Genomic DNA, 23,181 nt, shown 5'->3' on the forward strand with positions numbered 1-23,181 from the left:
CAACCATCATCATTTTTTTCAACAATCACTCATCCCTGGCAATATAGAGCACCAACTAAAGATAAAAGGTTTCCCTGTCCAGTTGTGTCTGACTCTGGGGCACAGTGCTCATCTCCGTTTCTTGGCTGAGGAAGCCAGCATTGTCTGAAGACAGTTTCTGTGGTCATGTGACCAGCATGGTTGTATGCCAAAGGCACATAGAACACTTACCTTCCCACCGAAGTGGTACCTATTAATCTACTTGCATTTACATGCTTTCACACTGCTAGGTGGGTAGGAGCAGAGCATCAATTTTATCCATTACTTTCTTATCAGTATTTGGACATCTCCGTTTTTCCAACCGTTTCCTATCTTTAACAAATGCTCTGCCTGGCTACACAAATTCAACTACAGGTAGTCTTTATTTAGCAACCATAGTTGGGGCCGGAAATTCAGTTGTTAAGCAAAGAGGTGACTTAAGAGAAACCATGACTGCATTTATGATGTTATATCAGCTTTCCTTGATGACCCGTGAATGTCATCATGTGAGGATTGGCTGGAAAGTTAACTTTTCATCTCCATTGCAACTGTGAATGGTCACTAAACAAGTTAACCACTAAATGAAGATTACCTGTATATGTAAATACAGGGCTTTTTTTTCTCATAGAACGCTCAGAACGGAGTTCCCGCACCTTTTTTGGATGGAACCTTGTAGGGTAGGCAAGGCAGGTTGTATGACATGTGTGAGTTCCGGCACCTTTTTCTTTTACAAAAAAAGCACTGTGTAAATATATACCTGTATATGTAAATATATACCTGTATATGTGTGTGTGTGTGTGTATGTGTATATCCACAACCATATTTATACATATTTACATCTTTCTCTTTGACTACATCCTTTACAGCTATCTCCCCCCCCCCCCACCGTTTGCAGTATGCAGTGTCTTTTTTAAAAAAAATATCCTGAGTTTTGGTAGCAGTCATTCTCTTAAATACATTTTTTTCCTCATCCACAGTCTTTCTTTTTTTCATTACTCCACCCAGCATTTCTTTTCATAGTTCCCACTGTAACTCCATACACTTCTATAGTAGTTTGTAATAGAACTCTTTTCATTCGGTTCCAAGCAGCTGCCACATCTTTTTAATTTTTTTTTATGTCTGCTTTCCATTCAGCCTGTTGGGAGATTAATCCATCCTTTTGATATTCTTTCATGCAGAACCCCTATGTTTTCTTCCTCCAGTTGTTCTGCTTTCACTTTAATTTCTTTCCTTCTGTGATTTTATTTATTTAAACATCTATGTAGCCACCCATGTTTCAACCAGCTCTGATGCACTCTTGATACTGTAAATAATGGTCTGTTCCTTTTTTTATCCTTCACAACTCTTCTGAATCTTCCTTTGTAAACAATTAAATTAATCATGCTTTTCGCTTCATTTAGATCTGTATATATACATGAATAGACTTTCACATATATCGTTTAATTTGAAACAGATATTTTGATAAGAAGAGATTCACTGCATAGTCACAGTTCTCTTTCATTCTTTGGTCTCTGAGCAGCCCAGTTTTTTATTTGTATTGACTCATTTTTACCCACTGATTCTTGTCTCTTTAAGAATAATTAGAATGTTGCACAGCTGTCCCTCAGACTGATTTCCAGTTGATCTATATCACCATTTTCTGGAGCATGTTATGCTATCCCCAATTTATTCCTACTTTCATGTGCATCCATCTCAACCTAAATGACACCAGTTTATTTTTCCTGACTTTTTTTTAGCCCTTTCATTCAAAATCAAACCTAAATTTACAATTCTATTGCTTTGCAAGTATTAATCAGCTGTGCCCAACAAGATTCAGGCCTATTCTATCCATTCTATTTTTCTTATTCTTGTTTTCTAAGTCAGGGGTGTCAAACTGCTGGCCCGCAGGCCGGACGCGTCATCAAGAAACTGCGCCCACCCCATTGCCGGCAATGGAGAAAAAGCTCCGATACATCACGTGACGTCACATGACATCGCGAGTTTGACATGTCTGATCTAAGTGGTCATTAGGAGTCGAAAATGACTCGATGGTACCTAATCCATCAATTTGTCTTATTTTTGTAGATACACAACTTTTTTTTCTGTTCTGTTCATTTCTTAATTCATACTTTTTACCACATTTTCTTTTTACATTCCAAGGCAATTTTCCATTCGCTGTGGACATCATTTTATTGACCCAAAGATATTAACTTCAATTTTCTATCATGGCTTTGGTCAAGAGGCTATTACAAACTGCTAATAAGTAATACTAGGAAAAAAGATAGGCTAAGACATCAACCTTAACTATCTTGACAATACTTGTAGCATTTCCTGCTAATGTTCAGAGTAATGCCAGCTGGTTTTGGCACATTTTGGTCAGTGTCCATTTTCACTGCATGTATCCCCATGCTATTCCATGCAAACCAGGAATTCTGATCTAGAGATACCTTAAAAACCACCATACTGTGAATCAAATGCCACCATCTAGGAGGTGTATAAAATATACTGCCACCACCAGATGTTGTGGCACAACCTAAATGATGGAGTCTTCAATATCTATTTATTTGTTAGATTTCTATCTTGTCTTTCCTCCTGGAGATCAGGGTGGCCTACATAATCTACTCTTGCCTCTTCAGTGTTGTCTCCTTCTGTGACAGTTTCACCTCACTCAAAATTGCCCAGTGAGTTTCCATGGCAGATGGTAGTTAGAAACATTTCTTTAAAAGTGTCATTCCAGTCCCTTAAGGCAGGGCTTCTCAACCAGTGGTACGGGTACCACCTGTGGCACATTGGCACCTGGCAAGTGGTACGCGACCATCCTAGAAAAGTGGTAGTGGGGGAGGGGAATGAGCTGAACCGGTGTCAGCACCGCACAAGCCTGAGCGAGAGATGGCTGGAGCTGCAGGGCTGTCAGGGCTCAGCGGAAGCACCAGGATCAGTGCCAGGCTCCAGCTGGAGCTCAGCGCTGATCCTGGTGCTTCTGCTGAGCCCAGAAGAAGCGCCAATCACCTGGAATGTTGCAGCATCTCCAGGGTCTTTTGATTTATATTCAGATGTTTGGCAACTGATTCATATTTATGATGGTCACAGTGTCCCAGGGTCATGTGAAGTGACCAAAACCTGCTGCAACCACCCAGCAGACGGGGGGGGGGGGAATAAAAACCAAACACCCCCCACTCCACCCCCACTGCTAATCCTCAACAGAAATGCTCACAACAATGAAAACCTCGGACAGGAGGAAGAGCGCCTCCGGGAGGGCAGGCAAGTGTCTTGCTCGGCTGTGGCTTGGGGGGGCACTTTTTTCAGTGCCATTGTAACTTCAAACAGTCACTAAGCGAACTGTTGTAAGTCAAGGACTACCTGTATTCATCACTTTTTTCCTTTTTTTTTTTGGTCACGTTTTTGACATCTTGCTAGGCAACTGGTGGTACTCGAATGTTGCCATATCCTAAAAGTGGTACAATAGGTGAAAAGGTTGAAAAGCCCTGCCTTAAGGTAATGATTTTCGTGGCACCTTTTGAGTCAGGAGATCCATATTTGATTTCAATTCATTTTGATAAAGTAAAAAAATAATAATAATGGAAATTTGAATATCTACATTATCTTTTCTTTCCTGTTAGAACCCACTTTGCTATTTGATACTTTTTGCTTATTTCTACTTTCTGCTTTTTGGAAAAATATTTTACAGTGGAAGCTTTTACAGAAGTTTACAAAAGCTGTTTTATAAAGCCAAATCCTCTTGACTCTGCAAACAGTATTAAATATACTGTGCATACAGGCTGTAACTGCTGCTAAAGATGCTTCAACCAAGTTCTGAATGAAGAGTATTAAAAATTATGCCAATGTGATATTTCTTTAAAGAGTGCTCCTAATCTCAGCTCATTACCTGTATAAAAGACACCTGGGAGCCAGAAATGTTGCTGATTGATAGGGGATCAAATACTTATTTCACTCATTAAAATGCAAATCAATTACCGGTAATAACTTTTTTGAAATGCGTTTTTCTGGATTTTTTTGTTGTTATTCCGTCTCTCACTGTTAAAATACACCTACCATTACACTTATAGACCGATCATTTCTTCGTCAGTGGGCAAACGTACAAAATCAGCAGGGGATCAAATAATTTTTCCCCTCACTGTAACTAGCTGTCCGGGGCCACATGTGGCCTGTGGTTATACACAACTGGTCCAAACCTTTAAAGCAACAAAAAGTTGAAGATCTCATGGAATTTAAAAAGAAGGCAGCTGAAAAAGATAATTCATTTAATTATTTTTGTTTATATCCCACCTTTATTTTGTAAGTAATTATTAATATTTAATTATTAACTTTGGCCACCTAATGAGAAGGAAGGACTCACTGGAGAAGAGCCTAATGCTGGGAAAGATCGAGGGCAATAGAAGAAGGGGACGACAGAGAATGAGATGGCTGGATGGAGTCACTGAAGCAGTAGGCGTGAGCTAAAATGGACTCCAGAAGATGGTAGATGACAGGAAGGCCTGGAGGAACGTTGTCCATGGGGTCGCGATGGGTCGGGCATGACTTTGCAACTAACAACAACAACAATTATTAATAAACCAAGCCTGGGAATGCACCAAATAGATATGATGTGTTGAATTGGGACTCACAGGATGAAAGTATAGTGGACCATTCCACTTATACTGTAACAGCAGGAAACCCAATTCCCTGGGCTCCATAGACAAAACAGTTTTCTCTTCTGAGGCACTGCAGCATGTTCAGTTCCAGCATTTGTGACCAAAAGTTGTCAGGAAGAGCTTTTTCAAAATGAGACTAGAGATCTTGTGTCTAGGCAAAACTTAATCACGGCGCAGACCTTTCTATCTTTTTAAAAAAAAATTAAGAGAAATAAAAAGAAAGTGGATTAATAGAAAGAGTCCCTTATCCACTTGGTCCATTTACAGTAAGTTAACATAGATGGCTGAAGAAGAAGAAAACTCTTGAGTCCCCAAAATGATCAAGCTGTTGTGACCCAAAGTAAAGACTCTATATCTGAATCTACTGAGTAAAGGGACCAACGTCTGCAAACAAATTAGATGGGCCTGCAAAGCACCCATAACAGAAGCAACAGCGGATGGTGGGATTCAAAGAAAGCAATGCGTTATTCCCAAAGTCAGTTCCTTCAGTGTCAATTGAATGTCAATTTCAGACACAGTTGGGACCAGAATTTCCGTTGCTAAGCTGGGCATTGATTAAGTGAGTCACCCCTGATTTTATGACCCTTTTTTGCCATGGTTGTTAAGCAAATCATTGCAGTTGTTAAGCAACCGTTCAGCGAATCTGGCTTCCCCATTTACTTTCTTTGTTGGAAACCATCTAGGGAGATGACAAATACCCCAGGACATTACGTCAGTCATAAATACATACAGGCTGGTTGCCAAGTGCCTAAATGTTGGTCACATGACCATGGGGATGCTGCCAGGGTTGGAAGTGTGAGGGTCATAAGTAATTCTTTCCAGTGCCATTGTAACTTTGCACTGTCACTAAACAAATGATTGTAAGTTGAGGATTACCTGGGCTATGCAACTAACTTACATTTGGCGGAGAGGCATTCTAGTAAGGTGGGGGGCTGTAAGCAAATCCTACTGACATTCAAGCAGTCCATAATTCCAAGTATGCTTTTTAAAATGAAGCTTATGCCAACCACTTTCCTAATATTCCCAAGGCCTGTCTTTTGTCAGACTCAGATCTCACCACTTTTTTGAGTCACTACATCAGGATGCTGCCAGCACCTCAAATGAGAACCCAGGAATGGATCCTGATGCTGCTGCCGATTGCGAAGATAACAAACCAGCCCTTTCCCTGGAAGAAGCTTATTCAAATAAACATTTTCAGGCAGAGAGAGGAGGACAACTTGCAGCTGAACCACTGGAGGCAGAATTAATTGACACCTTTGGAGCTTTGCCAAGCAGTGAACAGAAAGATTTATTGAAAAAGTTGGAGAATTGTATGCAAACGTGCATAAGACAGCTGTCCCATTAATTGACTTGATGTCTGTGCCCTTATACAGAAGGCTGCAAAAGTAGTACTAATCTGAGTTTGTCTCCGACACCCCTCAACTAGACAGATAACTAGTTTGTGTCACTGAAGATTCAAATACACCATCGGGAGATGCAAATTCCGCCTGCAAATTACAGAGATTGCAGATCAGCCCTTACAGGCCTCCATTTTAACTATATTAAAAGGCTCTTAGATATTTGGTGCACGCTGTTTCCAGGAAGTGTGTACAGCAATAACTTTGGCTGCCCAGACTGAATGACATTCAACTATTACTTCCCTTCATTTCCTGCAGAGCCTTTTCCCGGGATAAAGTTACCCATTTTCTTTTCCTTATTTATTGTTTTGCCTCATGAGCAAAATGATCCATTTATCTTGGCCATTCAAAAATAAAGGTTGACACCTTGAAAAGTGTTTGTTGCTTAAAAGTCCTGGTCCTGTCCTGGTACAAAGTAGGCTTCTTTCTCTCATGTTTGGTATTTCACGCTAAATTTAATCCTAAATATTTAATTATTTATGTACCTATGCACATGTTTATATAGTTATTGGTATCCTCGTACCTTCATTATTTTTTACAAATAACTCAAGGTGGCGAATACACCTTCCTCCTCCTGTTTTTCCCACAACACCAACCCTGTGAGGTGGATTTGACTGAGAGAGAGAGAGATTTGCTTTCATACCTAAGGTGGGACTATGATGCCTACCAAGCTGGGTTTTGTAATCAATCGCTATGATGGTTTTATTACTATTTAGAGACCTTACACTCCTTGAATTGCATGTGGTTCTCTAGTAATTTAATAACAACCAACTTTCAGTTTTAAAGGAAAGAACAAAAGTACAAATAGAAATAGGCAGATAAAGTTGCATTGTATGTTTGTTCGTTCTGAATTGTGTGTTGTTTTGAATATTTCTCTTTATTTCCTCTCCTTTACCTGAAATGCTTGTCTGTTTCAATCTCAGGATGTATCTGTTGACGACTGATAATATCAAATGGTGTTTGTACAGTATGTGTGTATCTTAGATGAAACATACAGCTAGGCCAGGGATGGAGAACCTTGGCTCTTTTATGACTTGTGGACTTCAACTCCCAGAATTCCTGCTGGCTCAGGAATTCTGAGAGTTGAAGTCCACAAGTCATAAAAGCCAAGGTTCCCCACCCCTGAGCTAGAACTTTTATATGCCACAGATCAAACATATAAACAGAGCTTTCATGTAAATACTGGGGCCACTCATGTTTTAGGAATCTTCCTGGCATTTCAGAAGAGATGCAGTCTCTATTAAGATACTATTTTACTCAGGCAGCCATCCAGTTTGTTTGTGCCTTACCTTCCCACTGCAGTGAGAGGTTAATCCTACCGCATTGTTTAGTTTTTATTTGTAGTATGGACAAGCCAATAGACTCTCAGTTCCTTGTAATCTTGTTGTAGTTGAATTTCAGGAGTTTCACAGAAAGGTAAAGGTTCCCCCGCATATGCGTGCTAGTATTTTGCGACTCTAGGGGCCGGTGCTCATCTCCGTTTCAAAGCCGAAGAGCCAGCGCTTGTCCGAGAACGTCTCCGTGGTCATGTGGCCAGCATGACTAGACACCAGAGGCGCACGGAACGCTGTTACCTTCCCACTGTAGTGGTCCCTATTTTTCTACTTGCATTTTTACGTGCTTTCGAACTGCTAGGTTGGCAGAAGCTGGGACGAGTAACGCACTCACTCTGCTATGCGGCACCTGGGATTCGACCCGCCAAACTGCCGACCTTCTGATCGACAAGCTCAGCGTCCTAACCAACTGAGCCACCGCGTATATAGCACAAAAGGAAATTGAAGCAAAAACAATGCAAGGATCCTAATTTTAGTAACAATTGAATAGAGACCAACTATGATTCAAGTAAGATTAAAATAATTGCGTAAAACCTAAATATAGGAAGGCTTTCAAGAAATATCCTGGGAACCAGACTCTCCTTGAAAGGGGAGCAAAAGAGTTATTGGTCTCAGTGGATATGCTTTAGCTTTGTGAGGGCTTTTGGAATCTGCCAGCTTCCTGCTACCCATCGCTCCAGGTAAAGCATTAGGGGTGATACTGCCCCCAGGAAAGAAGATCCTCCACAGGCAGGATCTGTAGTCTGAGCCAGAAGAAAATGCAATGAATAGAAATGGCAAGGATGACTGACTGTTCAATATCACTGTCCATGCCTTCCTGGAACTTGCTGACCTTTGCTGTTTTCTTTTGGTAAAGATGTAGACATTATTAAGAGAAGGGGTTTCCCCCCCCCCCCACACACACACATGAAAACTAATCTCACTGGAATTCTGAAAAACACTCTTTAATTTACCAGTATTATTTGATAGGGATTTGGGGAGAATTAATTCAGCCCAGTGAGTTTGCCTTTTGAATATTAACTCATACTGTCAGACAAGCTTTGAGAACAGATTCCAGAAAGATCAAAAGCCCTTTTATGATCACTTTCTCTGTTGTAATCGCATAAGCAGCAACAAGGGTTTCAAAAATTAATTTAAAATGTGAATCCTTGGAAGTTTTTAAGCATTTTCTTTTCTTTTAAAAAAAGTAATTGTTTTTAAAAAAATAATCACTGTTGCAAAATTTCCCAAGTCCAGCAATTTTCTCCCTCTCTCCTAATATGTAATTGTTTAAATCTGAGATCTAACCAGAGACTCAAATATTCAACAAAGCTTTAAATGATATTTCAAAGGTGCCTGGCTTGATGTTTCTTAGATTCATTCTATAATCAATAGCAAAGTGTTCTTTTTGCTGCAAAGGTCAAGCACTTCTAGGAATATTGTCTTTGATGGAACTTGAAAGGATTGCACCGTCTTTTATAGTTATGAAAAAAATTGTTTTCAGCTTGTAAATCAATGAAATGAAGTATTTGCTCTGTTCAAGGGCCAACCAGTGTATCTCCATTTGCAACAGAAAATACTAAAATAATTAAACTGAGGCTTCTCTTTAATTTGGGCGCCTGACAAAAACTGGAAGAACCGGATTTGTTCTAGATGTTTCTTGTTGCTTTCTCTTCACATAACGGGAAAAAAACTTTTGAAAGAAAGATATCTTAAAAGCCTTCTTCTTCTTTCAGGAGAAATTTTGTTTTATTTTTTCCCCGTACTGTTATCACAACAAATTTTGACTGACCAAACAGTTTTATTTCCAAACTGTTACAAGACTGCAGGATGATAATGAAAGGACAAGCGTTTGACATTTGGAAACTAAATTTGCCCTCTGTATTGACTGCCAAAAAGGCTTTATGTAATAATTTAACCATTTCATCTAGTGAAAGAAAGCTAATCAACTGCTATTCCCAGCCTGTTGTTCGAATGAAATTCACATTGAGTTTTCTAGCATGTATTTTACAACCTTCCAATTCCCAGACGTATGCAGGATTCACTATACTATTTTTTTTATACTAAAATGCTGACTCGTTTTTTCAGATGTTAAAATAAAAACTGTAGAGGTATATTTTTGGAATAGAAATGGAATGCTTCTAAATTTGGCTATAAAAGATTGGAGACATAAGATGCTGGGTTGAGTCATTAGCCTATTTCTAGTGTTATAAAAGACATTGGTAGTTCTTTAAAATAGACATATGAATATCTTTGCAGACTGTAGTCTGGGTGTATTGAACAATATGCTCCACTCTCCTGAAAATTTCTGGGGGGAAAACCACCACAATGTGTTTGGTGGTGAAAGTACTGACCTTAAAACTAGGGAGACCCAAATCCATCCTCAGAGTTCAGTGGGTGAACTTCAGCCAGTGATTGTCTCTGAATTCAGCCAATCTCATAGGGATGCTTGTTGGGAAAATGGGGGATAAAACATTACAAAATGTTCTCTTGAGCATCTAACTGAAAGGTGGGATAAAAACCTAACAAGAAATCAAGGGACTGATTACTCCTAGGAATAAAGTAGTGGCCTGCTTCTGTACCAAGTTATGCCATAGTTTGCTTTACTGTGATTTATTGACTGAACCACAATGTTTGGATATACAAGACATGGTGAGCCATAAATTACGGCTTGAAAACCACAGCTTGCCTAACTAAATAACATTATGACAATATGGCAGTGCTTTATATAAATTCAGCAGCCTGTTATTACACTTGATATCTTGAAAGCATTCTGTAAACTTTTATAGTCCTCCTTTGTTTTTCTTCCATATAGTCTTCCTTCGATTTCCATGCCTTTGGCAATATCAAGACAGTAATGCTAGTAGGTAAAACTTCTTTTCTATTAGTCTTGCAGTCAGAGAAGCTCATATTAATTCTTCTCTTGAGTTATTAAATTAATACATAATTTGTAGCGTCCTTCTTAAAATAGCAAATATCTTGAGAATCTTGCCTTGGGTAGCAGGTTGGATTAGAAATTCTCCCAAGTCTTTTCCAACCCAATGTTTCTGTGGAATGCTTTTCTCAGTTGGACACTTTAATATATCTGCCTTACAATTGGTAAAAAAACCAAGTATGGGATATGAGTATGGGGTATATATATCACATACATACATACATACATACATGTATGTATGTATGTATAAATGTATAAGGAAATCAAATGTTATGGTGCAAAAATGAATGTTTTAATTTTAATACAATTCATGGATAAACTAGAGAAGATGTTTGAATGTGGAAGGCATAGACTTGTATGATTAATAATATGCATTTTCTTGTGCCAAATCCCACCAATGTATAAGGCTGCCAACATTTTGTAGCTAGAAAATAAAACTTGACACACTGTAACAATCAATTTTAATTCTACTAAGTTTATTGTATCTTTTTATTGATAACAAGCAGTTTCATTCTAACAGAACCCAACATATCTTTTATATCTAATTGCTTTTATTTGACAGTAACCAAACAAGGCATTAAATGATTAGTTATATAACACATTATTGATCCAGAATTTGCTGTTGGTAGGAATTCTGGATTCTTGTTTTCAAACTGTACTTCAATTCCATCCACTACATTTTCCATGTATTTCTATCACTAAGTCTTGAGGCTGGAGCCAGCCTTGAGAGCTCATGTTACTCTCCCTTGGCTGGAATAAAAACCTGAGCTTCCATCAAGCCAATATTACTTTACTCAGCTATACTTTTATCAATTTCAGATAAATGAATATCATGTTTTCTTGTTAATACGGTATTTTTGCAAAGTAAAGGAGCATTTTTATTTTTATTTACATTTAGGTTTATCTATTCATCACAAACAGCTCCTCAATAACCGCTTCTGGGTTATGGTCACTTAAGGCAGATATTTTTTCTCCACCAAGTGCCTGGTTGAGATTTGTTTGCACCTTCAGCAGCTTTTAGGACTCTCAGAGATTGAACAGCATCTTTTTAAAAAGGGATCTAAGGAAGCAAAAGTTTATGAAGGATGTTTGAGGGAGGTTTAAATCTCTGGCAAGGGATCTATACGGAAATAATCTTTGTGCAAAGGAAATCTTTGATAGTTTCACATATAGGAAGAATACATTTTTGCTGTGAAAGTACCAGTTCACATGGATTCATAACCGTCCTTGTGTCACTGCTGAGAGACTTTTTTTGCTGGGTGAGTCTGGGACACTGCATTCCACTGTTGTCTCTTACAGATGTTTCATGGGTGCAACTCAAGTGGTACCATAAATTGAATACAGAAGGGAATGAAAATATCAGACTAATCAAAAAATGCTTGATTGTCTTGGATAGGAATAAATGAAGGGAATTTCAAATGCATGGCATACCTTTAGTCCTCAACACTTCTCAGAAAAAAGCTTTCTTTTTTTCTTCTTTCTTTCCTATTGCTGCTAGGCTGAATGATTACAACTTACAGTCATTCGTTTAGTGACTGTTCAAAGTTACAACAGCACTGAAAAACTGACTTATAACCATTTTTCACACTTACAACTGTTGTAGCATCCCCATGGTCACATGATTAAAATTCGGGTGCTTGGCAACTGGCATTGATTTATGATAGTTGCACTGTCCTGGGATCATGTGATCACCATTTGCAACCTTCCCAGCTGTCTTCCAAAAAGCAGTCAATGGGGAAAACCTAATGACAGCACGATTCATTCAACAGCTGCAGTGATTCGCTTAACAACTGTGGCAAACAGGTCATAAAATGGGGCAAAAGTCACTTAACCTCCTGGCTTAGCAATGGCAATTTTGGCTCAGTTGTGGTCATAACCCGAGAAATACCTATATTTCAACATAAATGATGCCTTTTAACATAACCAACTCCCTTGGTACTTTCACAGCAAAAATGTATTCTTCCTATATGTGAAACTATCAAAGATTTCCTTTGCACAAAGATTATTTCCGTATAGATCCCTTGCCAGAGATTTAAACCTCCCTCAAACATCCTTCATAAACTTTTGCTTCCTTAGATCCCTTTTTAAAAAGATGCTGTTCAATCTCTGAGAGTCCTAAAAGCTGCTGAAGGTGCAAACAAATCTCAACCAGGCACTTGGTGGAGAAAAAATATCTGCCTTAAGTGACCATAACCCAGAAGCGGTTATTGAGGAGCTGTTTGTGATGAATAGATAAACCTAAATGTAAATAAAAATAAAAATGCTCCTTTACTTTGCAAAACTACCGTATTAACAAGAAAACATGATATTCATTTATCTGAAATTGATAAAAGTATAGCTGAGTAAAGTAATATTGGCTTGATGGAAGCTCAGGTTTTTATTCAAGCCAAGGGAGAGTAACATGAGCTCTCAAGGCTGGCTCCAGCCTCAAGACTTAGTGATAGAAATACATGGAAAATGTAGTGGATGAAATTGAAGTACAGTTTGAAAACAAGAATCCAGAATTCCTACCAACAGCAAATTCTGGATCAATAATGTGTTATATAACTAATCATTTAATGCCTTGTTTGGTTACTGTCAAATAAAAGCAATTAGATATAAAAGATATGTTGGGTTCTGTTAGAATGAAACTGCTTGTTATCAATAAAAAGATAAAAAATTAAATTTAATTTTAGTCTGAATAAATTATTCTATCTGGCAGCCCTCTCAGTATGTGTAAGTTTCAATATTAAATTTGTTTTGTTTATGATGGTTGAAAAAAAATTACTTTCTATATTGTGCTTAAAAAACCCTTTGTTCCACATTATTTTATAAAATTCTTCCACAAAGTAATTCTTCTACATGTATTTCTTCGGCTTTGAATAAATGATTCTTGAATGCATGGTAGGTGTATTTGCATGTTAACAATATACTAAAACCAAGGAGAAATGAAAGCATCTTTGGACTTCTGATTTGGTTTGTAGTGGGTTGTTTTGTGGGAGGACAGCGGGGTGCAGGGCATGAAGTCTGTTTTTTCCATATTATGTCATGTGTCATAATAAACTGTTTGTCACAGGAAGTATTCCTGTGGAAGTCAGAGCTATTGCTTGCATCAAAAATCATTACTCAAACTAAGCTGGAAATAGAAGTGACACGGTTTTTGCAGACTGTGATGATTTTTGCATTCTCTTGTGTTTGTTGTTAACTTTGCACTATTGATTGTGTGTCTATGTGCATGAACCTTTGAGTCGTTACTGACCTTTGCCAACTGCCCGGATGTGCCCCTGCATTTTTCTTGGCAGGATTCCGGAAGCCATTTGCCATTGCCTCCTTCCTAGGGCAGAGAGAAACGGGCTGAAGGTCAACCAGATGGTTTTGTGGCTAAAATGAGACTAGAATTCGCAGACTCCTAATTTTTGGTTTGATGCCTTAACCACTACTCCTAACTGGATGTCACTTTTGAAATTCCATAATTAACAAAGGCTAAACCAGGGGTAGGCAACCTTGGCTCTTTTATGACTCATGGACTTCAACTCCCAGAATTCCTGAGCCAAGTCCACAAGTCATAAAAGAGCCAAGGTTGCCTACCCCTGGGCTAAACCATTGAGTTAAAAAAAAAATCTAAAATAAATTTGTGGAAAGAACTGAATTATATCTTTTTTTGTTTTTTATTGTCCCCTAAATGTAGTGAATGATTTTCTGACATACTTAAAATCACAACTGAAAGATTCTGGCAACTCTTTTTGAAGTTTTGGGTGGTTCCCCAAGACCCTAAAATTGTGCAACATTGAGGTAAGCCTCCCGAAAACCATTAAGGAAAACCTATTTTATCTCTATTATGTATAGGAGTTAAGCTTTCAGGTGACATGGATGGTGACTCACTTATTTGTTTCTTTTTTGAATTTGGTCCTATCCTTGTTAATAAATGTTGTCATGCCAGCTCACACAAGGGATTTCTTTGTTGTGTGATAATTACCCGATCATGTTAACAGAGTTTTACAAGAGTTCTGTTGCTGCTGCTTTCATGTCTTACATTTATCCACTGCTTCTATTACTTTTACTGTTATCAAAAAAAAGCACAGATTAAGGAAGAAAAGCTAGAACAGTAGTTTAGGGGCTTAATTTTTTTTTAAATTAGGAGCTGGTGGCATCATAAACACGAAATGTTCAGCTCTTAAGCAACTCTTTGCTCTAAACGTAGAGCAAAGGAGTGCAGATTACCGTTGGACTGATATAACACAAGAACAATTAAATCAGAAGCATCCAGTTTCCAAAACCAGCGTTTCTCAATCTCAGCAACTTTGAAAGATGTACAGTAACATTCAGAGACGAAGTCAGGAACGCAAAGGCTCAGAACGAACAAAGACTTGCAACAGAAATCAAGGATAATAAAAAAAGAGTTTCTTTCAACATATTAATAACAAGAAAAAAGTCAAGGAAACTGTAGGTCCGCTAAAGAGAAAGATGGCAAGGAAGTTAAAAGCAACAGGGAGAAAGCAGAGCTGCTTAACTGATTCTTTGCATCAGTATTCACACAAAAAGAAACTATAGCACAACATACCAAAAAAAAAATCCTGCAAAACACAAACTAGAAACAAAAATTAAAATAAGCAAGAAAATGGTAAGAGAACACCTATCCGACCTTGACGAATATAAATCACCTGGACCTGACAGATTACATCCCAGAGTTCTGAAGGAGCTGGCAGATGCAGAACCATTGCACCATATCTTTCAAAAATCCTGGCGCACCAGAGAAGTACCTGAGGATTGGAAAAAGACTGATGTGTTTCCCATCTTCAAGAAAGGGGGAAAACAGACCCAGGAAACTACAGACCAATCAGCCTAACATCAGTACCTGGCAGTGGCGTAGCGTGGGTTGTCAGCACCCGGGGCAAGGCAAGTAATTTGCGCCCCCTAACCCGCTGGGCGGCCACTGCACAGTCCCTCCCCCAGATAGTCCCTCTCTCTCTCTCCGCACCGCATGCCTGGCACCCCCCCCTCCACAGTGGGCGGCGACCCAGCGCCTCGGATCGGATTCGCACAGCCAGCACTGCAGTGAGAGAGAGTGAGTGAGCCAGGCAGGGGCAGAGAGCTGCGTGTGCGAGCGCGCCCCCCCAGATGTTGCGCCCGGTGCGGCCGGGGCCCCCCTGCACCCCCCACGCTACGCCACTGGTACCTGGGAAGATCCTGGAAAAGATAATAAAAAACAGATCTGCGAACAACTAGAAGCAAACAAAGTTATAACTGATAGCCAGCACGGATTTGTTAAAAACAGATCATGCCAAACCAAAAGTGACCAAATTAGTAGACCAGCGAAATGCTGTGGACATAGTATACTTAGATTTCAGTAAGGCATTCAACAAAGTAGACCATAATCTACTGCTTGGTAAGCTAGAAAAAGGTGGAATACACAACATCACCACCAGATGGATTTGCAGCTGGGTGACAAACCATATTCAACTAGTAGTTCTTAATGGTACTATATCCACATGGAGAGAAGTAAGCAGTGGGGTACCACAAGGCTCCGACTTAGGCCCAATACTCTTCAATATTTTCATCAATGACTTAGATGAGGGAATAGAAAGGGAACTCATTAAATTTGCAAATGACACTAAACTGACAGGAATAGCCAACACCCCAGAAGATAAGCTCAGGATCCAAAAAGATCTTGACAAACTTGAACAATGGGCCCTATCCAACAAAATGAGTTTCATTGTGGAGAAAAGCAAAGTTTTACACTTAGGCAGGAAAAATCAAAGATATAAGTACAGATTAGGTGAGACCTGGCTCAAAAATAGTAACTGTGAGAGGGACCTTGGAGTCCTAATCGATGATTACTTGACTATGAGCCAGCAATGTGTAGCAGCAGCCAAAAAAGCTAATACAATCCTGGGTTGTATAAACAGAGGCATAGAATCAAGATCACACGAAGTATTAGTACCTTTTTATAAAACCCTAATGAGACCACACCTGGAATACTGCAACCAATTTTGGTCACCATACTACAAAAAAGATGTTAAGACCTTGGAAAAAGTTCAGAGAAGAGAAACTAAGATGATCCAAGGCCTGGAGACTAAAACAAATGAAGAACAGCTCCAGGACTTGGGTTTGGCTAGTCTAAAGAAAAGAAGAAATAAGGGTGACATGATAACAGTATTCCAGTATTTGAGAGGCTGCCATAAAGAAGTGAGGGTCAAATTATTCTCCAAAGCACCAGAGGGCAGAACAAGAAACAATGGTTGGAAACTAATCAAAGAGAGAAGCAACCTGGAATTAAGGAGAAAGTTCCTGAAAGTGAGGTCAATTAACTAGTGGAATGGCTTGCCTCCAGAAATTGTGGGTGCTCCATCACTGGAAGTTTTTAAGGAGAGACTGGACAGTCACTTGTCTGAGATGGTATAGATTCTCCTGCTTGAGCAGGGGGTTGGACTAGAAGACCTCCAAGGTCCCTTCCAGCTCTATTCTATTCTTACAATTTCCGAGGCCATCAGCAGGCTATTCACATGGTTGCTGAATGAGTGGTCATTAAATAGAAACCATCTTATTTAATAGTGCCTTTAACTCTATTTTTATTAATAGAGTTTTTCTTTATCTGTCCACTGATCTTGTTAAAACCTATAGGCAACCAATACAGTTGAAAATGCTATCGCAGGAAAATCTGAGGACAAAGTCCTATTAGATATTTCTGCTGATGGATCTGTTTCTATAGGCAGACGTAGGACCTGGAATTTTTCTGGCTTTACAAATTTGTTCCAGCTAATCACTTTTCTTCCAAAGCAGAGTCTTTCAATACATAGGTCTTGTCCCTAATCTATCAAGTTTGGTCTTCTGTACATTCATAATTATTTAGTGATACATTAAATATAAAACAATAATGTTAATGAATGTGTGGATGTGTGTAATATTCTTCTCAGAACTAAAAAAAATGCTACTGTTTCATGGTGAATAATAGCTGGCTATATACCCTTCAGTTTACTCTCTTTCTAGAGTACAAAAGCAGTGGAAAGTCTTAATTGCTTTTAAAATAAATTATATAGTAATGAATTATTTACTGCTGTCAATAACAGCAGTGAGGTTTCTGGATTTGCATTATGTTAGGAATGAACTATAGAAATATTTGCAGAGGAGATGAAAAATGTTTAAGAGTTATAGAGGGAAGAGTTGGATTTTGCTGAGGATATGGTTTTTATATCATTTGTAAATCTGCTTTTCTCAAGGCCACAAAAACAAACCTTTGACAGATACTCCATCTTGAAGAATTCAGACCCAAGGCAGCCTGGTTGATTAAAAGGAAATACATATGAAGTAAAAGGATTATAAATCTGGCAGCATTCCTCAAGCATGCATTTCCCAAATATATTGGATTACAACACATAATCCTGGCCATCACAGCTGAAAAGTGCTGATCTATGACATCGCCTTACCCTAAAAGCTTTAACTGATTCCTTTTTGTTTTTACAACTTACTTTCATATTATGTAAAATAAATATGACTATTTTTAAATTAAAGGTTATATTAAGTCAGATCCAGAGCCATGTGTAGCCTCCAAAAATACTCCAAAAATTGCTACCAAGCTGTAATTTTTAATATGGCAGGATGAACAAACACATCTCGGGGAAAATCACATTAACTTTATTTAATGGAACTTAATGTGAAATAAATTTATATTAAATTAAATTTAGTTTTTGCCCCGGCCCACTTTTGTATCATGGGCTCGCTTTCTTTTTGAATTTGCCTCTTTACACAACAGATTTAATGGGGTCAGTGGTCCCACATCTGAACTCTGAAACATTTTCAACCTTACAATTACAGCTGTGGAATCTTGAATAACTATTCTTTCAGATAAATCAATAAAATATCAGCCAACTTCTCTCCTTGATACATTTGATATGCTTTCACTAAATAATGTATGCATTTAATTTAGAAACAGATTAGATGGACAAGAAACTGAAAACTGAGATATAGGGCAACACATGTAAGATATTACGTTAGTGGAAAAAGTTAATCGGGATGGCTCATATTTTAAAATACCGTATATACTTGAGTATAAGCCGAATTTTTCAGCCCACTTTTTGGGCTGAAAAACTCCACTTCGGCTTATACTCCAGTCAACAAAAAAAAAGAACTGTCCGTTCGTTCGGAACAGGCTGCTGAGAGAAGCTGCCTCGCCTGCTGCGCCCCCAACAACCGCTGCTGCCGCTTTCCCCCCCCCATCGCTCACCCGCTGCCCCCGAAAATGCCGCTGCCGCTTTCCCCCCCCATCGCTCACCCGCTGCCCCCGAAAATGCCGCTGCCGCTTTCCCCCCCCCATCGCTCACCCGCTGCCCCCGAAAATGCCGCTGCCGCTTTCCCCCCCCCATCGCTCACCCGCTGCCCCCGAAAATGCCGCTGCCGCTTTCCCCCCCATCGCTCACCCGTGCTTTCCCCCCCCATCGCTCACCCGTGCTTTCCCCCCCCATCGCTCACCCGTGCTTTCCCCCCCATCGCTCACCCGTTCTTTCTCTCCCCATCGCTCACCCGTGCTTTCTCTCCCCATCGCTCACCCGTGCTTTCCCCCCCCATCGCTCACCCGTGCTTTCTCTCCCCATCGCTCACCCGTGCTTTCTCTCCCCATCGCTCACCCGTGCTTTCTCTCCCCATCGCTCACCCGTGCTTTCCCCCCCCATCGCTCACCCGTGCTTTCTCTCCCCATCGCTCACCCGTGCTTTCTCTCCCCATCGCTCACCCGTGCTTTCCCCCCCCATCGCTCACCCGTGCTTTCTCTCCCCATCGCTCACCCGTGCTTTCTCTCCCCATCGCTCACCCGTGCTTTCCCCCCCCATCGCTCACCCGTGCTTTCTCTCCCCATTGCTCACCCGTGCTTTCCCCCCCCATCGCTCACCCGTGCTTTCTCTCCCCATTGCTCACCCGTGCTTTCTCTCCCCATCGCTCACCCGTGCTTTCCCCCCCCATCGCTCACCCGTGCTTTCCCCCCCCATCGCTCACCCGTGCTTTCCCCCATCGCTCACCCGTGCTTTCTCTCCCCATCGCTCACCCGTGCTTTCCCCCCCCATCGCTCACCCGTGCTTTCTCTCCCCATCGCTCACCCGTGCTTTCCCCCCCCATCGCTCACCCGTGCTTTCTCTCCCCATCGCTCACCCGTGCTTTCCCCCCCCATCGCTCACCCGTGCTTTCTCTCCCCATCGCTCACCCGTGCCGCCCCGAAAATGCCGCTGCCGCTCGCCCGCTTGCTCGCTTCCTCGCCCGGGGACCAGCACCAGCCAGCCAGCCCGCCGGCGAGAAGCCCGGCCCGGAGGTGAGGGGAGGGAGCGGAGTCGCTCACCCGTGCTTTCCCCCCCCCATCGCTCACCCGTGCTTTCTCTCCCCATCAAAGATCCTTGGAAGTAATGGTTGGAAAAGTTTGCAAGTCTTTGGGAAAGTTCAAGAAGTGAAAGGAATACCCTCCTCTTGAAAGACCAGATAAGGCAGACAGGGAGATGAAGAGTTCAACCGAGTTTCCTCTTTTGTTCAGGCATCTGCACCCGCTGCTTTTAAACTCGCCGGGCGCTGCAACGGCACCCGTTTTCCCCGGCGAGTTTTCCCTACCTGGCCCCTACAGAATCGCGGCGGCGCCCCCGGAGAAGCCTACCCCGAGGCTGCGGCCGATTTTTCCTTCTCCTAGACTCTGCCGCCCAGAGCGTTGTTTCTCCCCCTCGTGCGTGCGTGGGATGAGGCGAGAAACCAACAGCCTGCGTCCGTCTCTCTTTATGTATATTTCTGTATATATCTTATCTCAGGATCTAGACCTTTCGAAGGAGAAGGGGCGGCTGGAGTTCGTGAGTTGCTGTGGGACCCAAGGGTTGGGGGAAGAGAGATGGGAGGGAAAAGGGGAGAAACCTGCCGCTGGCTAGTTCTTTGTCTGATCGGGGAGCCTGAACAAAAGAGGAAACTCGGTTGAACTCTTCATCTCCCTGTCTGCCTTATCTGGCTTTTTGAAACGCACCACCGGCTGCTCCGTCCAGAAGCCCAGATTCGGGAGGGCTGCTTGGCTTCCACTTGAGCCCATCTATGTCCGCGGGCCCCCCCCCCACTACCCCTAGACCTCCGCCGCCGGCGGAGGCTGGATCCGCGCTCCGCAGCGGCAGGGCGCGGATCCAGCCGGCGGCAGAGGCTTGTGGAGCACGGATCCAGCCTCCGCCGGCATGCAGGCAAATCCTGCTAAAGGGCTTTCCCCCCCCACACACTGGATCCGCGCTCCGCAAGCCTCTGCCGGCGGCAGGGCGCGGATCCAGCAGAAAGAAGCAGGCAGGCAAGGCACGGAGATCCGAAGACCTGCCGAGGTTTGGGGAGGTGCCCAAACCTCCCCAATCATCAGCAGGTCTCCGGATCTCCGTGCCTTGCCTGCCTGCTTCTTTCTGCTGGATCCGCGCCCTGCCGCCGGCAGAGGCTTGCGGAGCGCGGATCCAGTGTGGGGGGGGGGAAAGCCCTTTAGCAGGATTTGCCTGCATGCCGGCGGAGGCTGGATCCGTGCTCCACAAGCCTCTGCCGCCGGCTGGATCCGCGCCCTGCCGCTGCGGAGCGCGGATCCAGCCTCCGCCGGCGGCGGAGGTCTAGGGGTAGTGGGGGGGGGGCCCGCGGACATAGATGGGCTCAAGTGGAAGCCAAGCAGCCCTCCCGAATCTGGGCTTCTGGACGGAGCAGCCGGTGGTGCGTTTCAAAAAGCCAGATAAGGCAGACAGGGAGATGAAGAGTTCAACCGAGTTTCCTCTTTTGTTCAGGCTCCCCGATCAGACAAAGAACTAGCCAGCGGCAGGTTTCTCCCCTTTTCCCTCCCATCTCTCTTCCCCCAACCCTTGGGTCCCACAGCAACTCACGAACTCCAGCCGCCCCTTCTCCTTCGAAAGGTCTAGATCCTGAGATAAGATATATACAGAAATATACATAAAGAGAGACGGACGCAGGCTGTTGGTTTCTCGCCTCATCCCACGCACGCACGAGGGGGAGAAACAACGCTCTGGGCGGCAGAGTCTAGGAGAAGGAAAAATCGGCCGCAGCCTCGGGGTAGGCTTCTCCGGGGGCGCCGCCGCGATTCTGTAGGGGCCAGGTAGGGAAAACTCGCCGGGGAAAACGGGTGCCGTTGCAGCGCCCGGCGAGTTTAAAAGCAGCGGGTGCAGATGCCTGAACAAAAGAGGAAACTCGGTTGAACTCTTCATCTCCCTGTCTGCCTTATCTGGTCTTTCAAGAGGAGGGTATTCCTTTCACTTCTTGAACTTTCCCAAAGACTTGCAAACTTTTCCAACCATTACTTCCAAGGATCTTTGATGGGGAGAGAAAGCACGGGTGAGCGATGGGGGGGGGAAAGCACGGGTGAGCGACTCCGCTCCCTCCCCTCACCTCCGGGCCGGGCTTCTCGCCGGCGGGCTGGCTGGCTGGTGCTGGTCCCCGGGCGAGGAAGCGAGCAAGCGGGCGAGCGGCAGCGGCATTTTCGGGGCGGCACGGGTGAGCGATGGGGAGAGAAAGCACGGGTGAGCGATGGGGGGGGAAAGCACGGGTGAGCGATGGGGGGGGAAAGCACGGGTGAGCGATGGGGGGGGAAAGCACGGGTGAGCGATGGGGGGGGAAAGCACGGGTGAGCGATGGGGAGAGAAAGCACGGGTGAGCGATGGGGGGGGAAAGCACGGGTGAGCGATGGGGGGGGAAAGCACGGGTGAGCGATGGGGGGGGAAAGCACGGGTGAGCGATGGGGGGGGAAAGCACGGGTGAGCGATGGGGAGAGAAAGCACGGGTGAGCGATGGGGGGGGAAAGCACGGGTGAGCGATGGGGGGGGAAAGCACGGGTGAGCGATGGGGGGGGAAAGCACGGGTGAGCGATGGGGGGAAAGCACGGGTGAGCGATGGGGGGGGAAAGCACGGGTGAGCGATGGGGGGGAAAGCACGGGTGAGCGATGGGGGGGAAAGCACGGGTGAGCGATGGGGGGGGGAAAGCACGGGTAAGCGATGGGGGGGGAAAGCACGGGTGAGCGATGGGGGGGGAAAGCACGGGTGAGCGATGGGGGGGGAAAGCACGGGTGAGCGATGGGGGGGGAAAGCACGGGTGAGCGATGGGGGGGGAAAGCACGGGTGAGCGATGGGGGGGGAAAGCACGGGTGAGCGATGGGGGGGAAAGCACGGGTGAGCGATGGGGAGAGAAAGCACGGGTGAGCGATGGGGGGGAAAGCACGGGTGAGCGATGGGGAGAGAAAGCACGGGTGAGCGAAAGAAGCAGGCAGGCAAGGCACGGAGATCCGGAGACCTGCTGACGTTTGGGGAGGTTTGGGGAGGTGCGCGCGCACCTCCCCAAATCTCCCCAAATTTCGGCAGGTCTCCGGACGGCGGCGGCTTGGGAGAGGTGCGCGCGATCCTGGAAGCACCGAAGCCTCGGCCGCGCGCAAGTCCTCGGTAAGCTCCGGGCGGTCACTTGCTTCGCGTCTCCTGAGGGAAGGGGGGGCGACTGGAGCGGGCGTGTTTCCTCGCCTGCTGGGCGCCGTGATTTGCCCAGGGAACGCGCGGGCCCCGAATGGCAGCGTGGAACGAGGAAGCGGACAGCCAGGGCTTCCCCGAGAGCCGCGGCCACACAGGGTATTCCTGTGTATTCAGGCTTGCAAAATGGCGGATCGAGCCTCTGCTGGCGGCGGAGGCTTGCAGAACGGCGGATCGGCTTATACTCGAGTCACGAACTTTTTCCAGTTTTTGGGGGTGAAAATGGGGGTCTCGGCTTATACTCGAGTCGGCTTATACTCAAGTATATACGGTAAGTATTGGAAACAGGACGCTTTATGGGAATAGACTTATTCAGTAGACAGATAAATTAGTAAGCAGACTAGTAATATTGCTGTTGTTCCAAACCTGAGATAATATCACAGTGTTTTGTAATTCCTGCCCCCAGAATT

General features: G+C 43.5%; 1 protein-coding gene across 6 annotated transcripts in view; it reads left to right on the forward strand.

The window, feature by feature from the left end:
• LRRC8D (leucine rich repeat containing 8 VRAC subunit D) overlaps positions 1 to 23,181 on the forward strand; it is a 96,267-nt gene that overhangs the window by 51,147 nt on the left and 21,939 nt on the right. Inside the window, exons 4-5 of one of the 6 annotated variants that reach the window (XR_014026167.1) lie at positions 13,962 to 14,065; positions 17,491 to 17,521. The exons of the other annotated variants lie outside the window; for them this stretch is intronic. The gene's annotated coding sequence lies outside the window, so the exon portion shown is untranslated. Of the gene's footprint in view, positions 1 to 13,961; positions 14,066 to 17,490; positions 17,522 to 23,181 lie in introns of those variants that run through there. 6 annotated transcript variants of the gene reach the window in all.

The sequence above is a fragment of the Vipera berus genome, assembly GCF_964194415.1.
Source record: "Vipera berus genome assembly, chromosome: 3".
Taxonomy (NCBI): domain Eukaryota; kingdom Metazoa; phylum Chordata; class Lepidosauria; order Squamata; family Viperidae; genus Vipera; species Vipera berus.